Here is a 7,501-nt window from a genome sequence, read left to right on the forward strand (position 1 = left end):
TCCTTCTCTGGAGATATTCAAAACCCGCCTGGATGCAATCCTGTGCAATGTGCTCTAGGTGACCCTGCTTGAGCAGGGGGGTTGGACTAGATGATCTCCAGAGGTCCCTTCCAACCTCAGCGATTCTGTGATTCTGTGATAAGCCTTCTTGCCTAAAATAATTCTAGAAAGCCTATGTTCAGTGGAAGCAATTAGACTACTGGAAATGCATTGCTTGAAATACTTAATTAAACAAAGTGAGCTAGCTAAAGCAAAATACATAATAGTGCAACAACAGAAGCCCTGATTATGCCAGGTCTTGCATCCTGCTACTTATCATTATTAGTTTGTGTAGAATGTTGCTTAACTTGAAATATTTAGCAAATTTTAAATAGCGTGTGCACATGAATGTGCCTCTGCCAGATGCCAGTTTTATCATTATTAGAAGCAAGAAAGAAGAAAACAAACTCAATGGCGATGGTTCATGCTTGGATCCATCTTTTGTCTCATCATAATCCTTCTTTTTTTTCTGCATCAGTATTCTGATTATCCAGCCAACATGATGCATTTCCACTAGGCACTTTATCAATATTAATTGTAACTGTACAGTGGAGAATGCAATCACTGCATTAGCAGCTGTTTTCTACATCATTAGCTATGTTATCAGTACATGCTCAGAATGTCTAGCTGCACTTTGATCAGAGTGTGACTAATATTTGCTCTTTAGCATGGCATCTGTTTTTAATGAAACTTTAAAGGCAATTAGTGACTCAGTGTGTCAGTGAATAGGCTTTACACATCTGAAGAGGAGTTAAAATCTTGCCTATAGTGTAGTAAATGAAAAGGGTTTAATGGTCCCAGAACAGTCATCAATTATCTCCATTATCCCACGAATTATCTCTTGCAAATTTCTTTGCAAGTTTAGTGATCTGGTTTCTTAAAAAAACAAAGATCAGAATATCTTCCAGGCAGCAACATCTGCTGCAGCAATGAACCGTTTGTTGATTGGCTCCTGTAGCTGCTTGTTAAATATGCCGCAACGAAATATAGTGTTTATTACTCTTGCTGCCAAAGGCTTTCAGGGTAGACTTGGCTAGATTATGAATGGATCCAGAAAGGTGGTAGAATAGCATAACCTGCCTTTAACCTATGAAATTAAAATGTCAGAAAATGTTTTGGTGTAATATGTGTCATTTATACACAGATGAATTTTGTCCTCTGCTTTTATTTTTTCTGTACAGGAATATAAGTTGTTTATGGGGGAAATGGATATAACCTATTCCAAACACACCAAACTTGTTAGATCTTAGAACTAGTTCAGGGCCCGGCCTTAAGACTAGAGAATATCTTGCAGTGCCACTGCTGGCAGATTTAATCATTTCAGGTGGAACTGAATAGGAAATGTATCGTTTCTAGAATACTAAATCCATTCGTATAATTTGAAAAGCTCTCCATTCTAATGATTTCTTTCCCATATGTAGAGCCTCAGTGCACATATTGCAATTATATGAAACAAAACCGCACAGAGACCTATTCATTGTGATATCTCGTATCCTTGTATTCCTCTTAAAGGAAAACAAGACACATTAAGAGACATTTTTAAACACTGCTTTTCCTCCCTTCTATTTTTTGTTTTGATTACAAAAAAAGAAAGGCCTGGTTATATGCCTGGAGTCCTTTAATTGTTTTGTTTTCCTTTTTCAACACAAAAGTACTAAAAATGCAAGGGCTGAGCTTCCCTTAGTTGCAGGAACATTTGGGGAGAACAAGGGGCATTTATTTTGGATTCTTAGCCCTTCAGTGGAAGAAAATAGAATTTTGTCTCTGACAAAGAATTCCTTTATGTAGCACCACTTGCCTGTGTACATTTTGAATAGATTTTTAAGAAAAGCAAAAAAGATACAGAGCTAAGACTGTAACTTAAAATCCTTTGTCTTCTGAGTCACTCAGTTTTGACTTTTTTATCTCTTGCACTGTCACCATAGTGGTGCTGCTGGAGCTAATACAGAATCTTACAGCCTAGAAGCGCTTGCATTTCTAATGGAAAAAAGCAAACAGATTGGGTTTTCCTTGATATAGAGAGAAGGGCACTGACCTAATTACCCTTTGCTTTGCAGCGCAGCTTTGAGTTGCTGCCAGCAGGAAATTGAGCGAATGTGAATCTTGTGCTCCAGCTGTTCCAAATGAAGAAAATTGTCATCAGTTTCTAGCTCTTCCTGGTTTTCCAAAATGGAGGCTGCAGAGTTGTTAGAGGGAAAAATTATGGGTGTTACACATGCAGGCAGCCATCTGAGAGAGGGATTTGTCATATTCGTGCTAGCTAGGTTTTTGTTTTGACTTGCCAAGTCACAGTGCTCCCCCATTGAGGAGGAGTGGCTTAACAAGTTATCGCTCCTAACCCGGGAGGACGCCACGCGCAATTGTGTGAGCGCTTCTCATCTGCTTCAGTACGAATTCAGCAAGGGTTGCTTCAGAAGTGATTTAAACTAAAGTTAGGCTTGCACATCGTACACTTCATAGGGTGGCAGGGAACTGATTGGTCTGAAGAACAACCTTTCTTTTTGTTACGGCTAAGCTGTTATTCAGCCAGCTGCCTCCCCAGACGTTCCTACTGTGAGAACAGAGGGGGATGATACAGAGATAGAAACAAGCCGCACAGAGGGATGAAAGGATGAGATTTGCTTCGGCTGGTCCTACTACCAGAAGCATGCAAGCCCACCCTGATCTGGTGACTCTCCACTGATACAGGTGAGGAGTGCTCACTGCAGGAGTAACAACTTCCAGCTGAGAAGAGATACTCAACAGCAGTATATGCTAAACTGTTCCCAAAATCGTCTATAATGATAGCCTAATACATAGATATATTAAGGCAGATTCAGTCTGCCTTTTTCTATCCTTTTAAACATTTCAAAACCACATATCTATTTAGTATCCTTTTGAAGAACAGCTACATACTACTGTGTGTAAGGTGTTTATAAACAGAGGATTATAAATGAAAACATGGTGAATCTATAGTTAAACAAGAGGAAAATAGTGCAGAAAACAAAATACCCTGCCAGAAGAGATCACTGAAACGCCAGGAAAAAATCACACAAAAAATATTGGAAGAATAATAGAGTGAGAATAATAAAATTAAAAATAAAGCAAAGTAAAACTGGGATTTTGACTCTTTGACTCTGATTTAAAAAGTAGTTTCTCAGTGGTTTCTCTGCTGCAACAAACCAGCAATCAGTGGCTCCAGAAATATATTAATAATCTCTTGACCCTGCATCCTAGTTCAGGATTGCAGTTCAGATCATGCTTAAGTGCTGTTCTGCACAGGGTAAGATTTAACTGTGTGGATTAATGCTTTCCTGAATCAGGACCTTACATAATGTCCTAACTGCGCTCGGCTGTCCTACGCCAGTTCAGCGTCAAAGATGCGTACAGTTAGCAAAGCCCTACAGTAAAGGGTTTATGATCTGACAAGATGCCTAAAAGCAATTTGTAAGGATAGATTAAATGGTTTTCAGTGCTGGAAAATGTCAGGACTTCAACAGTGTGCAACATACCTGCCCTGCGTCTTCGTGGAGCCTGCAGTTCCCGGTCTGAGGAGCAAGGGTTGCCTTCTCTCTGATCAGAAGGGTTTTGCAGCCTCTCACAGGATGGAATATTTAGTAAAATAAACCCAGTTATTTTACTGAAGTGTTTGAGTGTGTGTGTAAGCATGAAACTGTTCCCATTTGCAGCCAAGATTGTTTTTTTTAACTCTTTGCTTGTAGCTTTGACTTCTTTCTTTTATATGCGGAATTGAGCATTAAGATGTTACTCTTGCATAAGGCCAGCCCTTGAGCGTTCTTGTGGAGATCAGGTTATAGCTGGCTGTCCTCATTTAGGCCAAGTGGGGATGGAAGAAGGTATAATTGAGTGGTATTTTTGAAGATGAAATCTGAAAAGCAAGATTGTAGTGTAAGCCACGGACACTTGAGTATTAAGCATTTACAGCTGTAACTCAGGTTACAGCAAAAGCTTTAGATTTAGCTCAGGAATACCTATTGCTCCTGGAAGCATCCAGTGCAGCAGCAGGGATGAGCTAGGACCTGGGGGGCGGAATATTGTGGCTGCAGGTGCCCCCCCAACATTGCCATCGCATCTAACTGCACATCCGTGAACAATCTCTGAACACTTCGTCTTTCAGCTGCTGTTTCATCACCACTTTAATCTGAAATAAACCTGACCTGCCTCGGAAAGGGGCAATCCCGAAATCCCCCTCCTCTGCCCCCAGCTGTGTGTTCTCTCTCGCCTCCCCCTGCAGGCAGGGCCCCCGTGTGCCTGTGTCACCGTGGTGTGGGTTGGAGCTGGTCTGTCTGGAGACAAACCTGGAAAATAAAAGCAATGAGTTTTCAGCCCAGTCGGTTCTGCGGTCTGACTCACCGGGCAGCCGCRCAGTTGCTGGCGCTGGCAGAGGGGAGAGCGTGAGGACATGGAGCCGGGCTGCGGGGCAGGGAAGCGATACTCCTTCCGGTGGCAGCCCACGCTTCTGCTGTTTGATGCTAACATTTTCTAAAGGTCCCCCCGTTCAGTGCAACCTTAGCCTTTCAGAGGAGTTTATCTGATCGTTGCAGCTGGGCGTTGCACAGAGTAACTGCGGAGCTGGTGCCTTGATGTTCTTGGTTCAGTGTGATGGGAAAATTGGTTCAGATATATAACTATTCCTCCTCCCTGTTCCAACCCAAGCTCAAGCAGGAATCAAACCTTTATGGTTTGCAATAATGTGGTTAAAATTTTTCCTTGTTCTTCATATATGTGTTTGTGGTACTGAATTCTAGCCAGCATGAGAAATGATCTGCTGGAGCACTGTATGGAAAGCTGTTGTGTTTGGTATTTGGAGTCTGGTCTTTTGTAGCTCAGAAACAGCAATCTCACACGCCTGCTCCTGTGAGCTTCCCAGCTCACTTCACGGTCCCCAAAGGTTTGCCTAGCAGCTGTGGTTATCATTTGTTCTGCAGCAGAGCCTAGAAGCCCAGCTGAGCACAGGTCGCTGGTACACTAAAGTCTCCCTGGACGAAACTGCCATCTCCAAAAGCTCTGCAACAAAGAGCCAGGAGCCACAACCCAACTGCTGTGTGAAAGATTAGTTTTTCTTCCTTTCTTTCTTTAAGAGTTCTTCAATGTACCTTCTCACATCACTTTCAACTTATTTCTTTGCATCCATGAGGTCAAATACAAAAATGTCAATTTAAAAAGGTTTTTTAAAATCTAATGACATTCCTCCAGGAAAAAACAAACTATTATGAGGTTAGGGAGAAAACTGGCAGAGTTTGGTGACAGTCTTGGTTTTATAAGGCCCCTGCCATTACGGTCCCTTCATCCTCATGGTGTGCAAGCCACAGCATATTAAGTAAGAGACCCTGTTCCAGATATTATTTGCAGACAAATAAAAGACAGTAAACGATGGAAAGGGACTTTGCTAAAGTCACTCAGCAGGTCAACAACAAGATGGAAATAGCAGCCAAATACCCAGACATCTAGACCTCTGCCTTCCCACTGTACCACAACAGATCACCACATTCCCCTTCATCAAAGAGATTTTTAGCTTTTATTTAGAAAAGAGAAGAGGCTTGCTGTCTCCCTGAGGTTTTGTTTCAGTTTGTTTTTTTTCCAAACTCCACAAAGTAATAATTGTCATGTCTCCAGCTTCCTATTTCTGGAGTGCTTGTTCCAGTAGTGGGCAATTGCTCTAAGGTATGCTGAGATGCCATTCTTGGGTAGAATTCTTGTTTCTCTTTAAAATGGACAAGCAAATAAAAATCATTTCTCAAATTCCCACATCATATGTAGTCAGTCACGGTCTCTGCATGCTTATGTCTGCTTTTCCTGTATCAAGTAAATGTGGCAGAATGCATTGGCAGAACACAATCTGTTTGTTGTATGTGACATCAGTGCAAAAAAATCTGTATACAGAAAAGCTGCGATGGGGCAATAGGGAAATAAGTCTGCTGCCTTGGCAGACAAAACTATTTTAGATAAAAATTCCAATGGCCACAAGTGGGACTCAAGACATCTGCTAAGACTGGGTTTGAAACTGAAAACAGAAAATAATTATCTGTTGGCCAAGCCATGCAGTGGGTGGGTTCTGCGCTGCGCCTGGGCGTGGATTGCTTTGTCATGTTCGGCCAGTTGGAGAATGTTGCTGAGTCACAGCTGATGCAGCACTTGTGTCAGCTGCACCGGTGACAAGCTGCAAGCGACTTCAAGCTACAGGGCTCCTCCTCCTCTGCTTTTTTTTTTTCTCCACCTTTCTTCCAAAGACAAGTAATCTGCTCTAAGAAAAACACTTGATATTGCACCATTATCATGCTGTTTCCTTAAATCCATCCTGTTAGTTGTTGTTTTACTGACTCGCTGACTACAGAAATTTGCCAAAACTGGGTCTCATGTTGTGCTGTATATTTGAAGTGTTCAGTGAACATTATGTATGCCACAGTGTAAGTTCAATGAGCCGGCACTGGGACTAGGTCATTAGTGAGGGTGCTTTTAAAAAGAAGAACTCATTTATTTGAAAACATAAATTCTAAGTTACACTGCATCAGAAAGTAAGATGCTTGCTGTGTTCCCCTCACCTACAGCATCAACCACTTGGCTAGGTTATACCAAGGAAGGTTACCAACCCTCTTCCTCTGCTGCATCCTGAAATGTCAATTATGTATTGGCACTGCTGGAAGCAGGGAGGATTGCCAGTGAGCCGTTTCACCTTGGCAAATTCAGCATTGCAGCAAAACATAGAACATATCCAGAAAAGTGGCCTTTAATTTCCAGGGGTCTTTCTCTTAAAACAGTGCATACTGACTGTGTGTGAGGGCAGCTGAAGCCAACTGTACCTTTCTGTTTAGATAAATCAGGCAAATTGAAGTGAAACAGTACAAGCTTTGAAATAAAACAGCTAGTCGTACAGTAAATAAAACAAGGCTTCATGTTTTCAGTGACGCTACAGCTGCTTTGTGTGCTTGAGGCAGGCAAATTTGTTTAATATTTGTCCTCAAACATGCATCAGTTTATTCGGTTTTATAGGATGGCATTAGTTCCTGAGGTGGTGGCCCATGGCTGATAGGCAGATATATCCAGTTGTGAGTCCCTGCAGCAATTCTGGAGTAACTTATCTAGGCTTCTACGCTGCACTGATCACTAAAGTAGCATTTACAACCCTAGCCCATTTTTAAAAATCTTTTTTAAATGAGTCAACTGAGTAATTCACAATGCCTGGAAATTCTTCAGTAGCAATTTATAGCAAATAGCTAGAACTACTTGCAACTATAGCAAGCAGCACCAGAACGTAAGTTCTGCTTCAGAGTCTGGAATTTGAAAGGAGCTGATGGCAAAGGGAAGGATGTTACCGCAGGAATGGCTGAGAGGAAAGCTTTTCCAAGCCTGTTAGTTGTGTTCATATTATCCTGACAAGGCAGAGTAGCAAAGGAGGGGGAGGGGGAAATCCTAGGCCAAATTCTCCCTTGCATTACAGGGTACTAATCTGCTGTAACATCCC

At 41.8% G+C, this 7,501-nt stretch overlaps 1 long non-coding RNA gene across 2 annotated transcripts in view; it reads right to left on the reverse strand.

Moving 5' to 3' along the window:
• The window catches only part of LOC112974497, a 22,141-nt gene extending 17,654 nt beyond the window's left edge, over positions 1-4,487 (reverse strand). Inside the window, exons 1-3 of one of the 2 annotated variants that reach the window (XR_003256307.1) lie at positions 4,393-4,487; positions 3,531-3,907; positions 1,843-2,215 (exon numbers count right to left, since the gene is read on the reverse strand). This is a non-coding gene — a long non-coding RNA (uncharacterized LOC112974497). Of the gene's footprint in view, positions 1-1,842; positions 2,216-3,530; positions 3,908-4,392 lie in introns of those variants that run through there. The other variant, XR_003256308.1, reaches the window with a different exon arrangement.
• Between the last annotated feature and the right edge of the window lie 3,014 nt (positions 4,488-7,501).

The sequence above is a fragment of the Apteryx rowi genome, unplaced genomic scaffold (genome assembly GCF_003343035.1).
Source record: "Apteryx rowi isolate R43461 unplaced genomic scaffold, aptRow1 scaffold_603, whole genome shotgun sequence".
Taxonomy (NCBI): domain Eukaryota; kingdom Metazoa; phylum Chordata; class Aves; order Apterygiformes; family Apterygidae; genus Apteryx; species Apteryx rowi.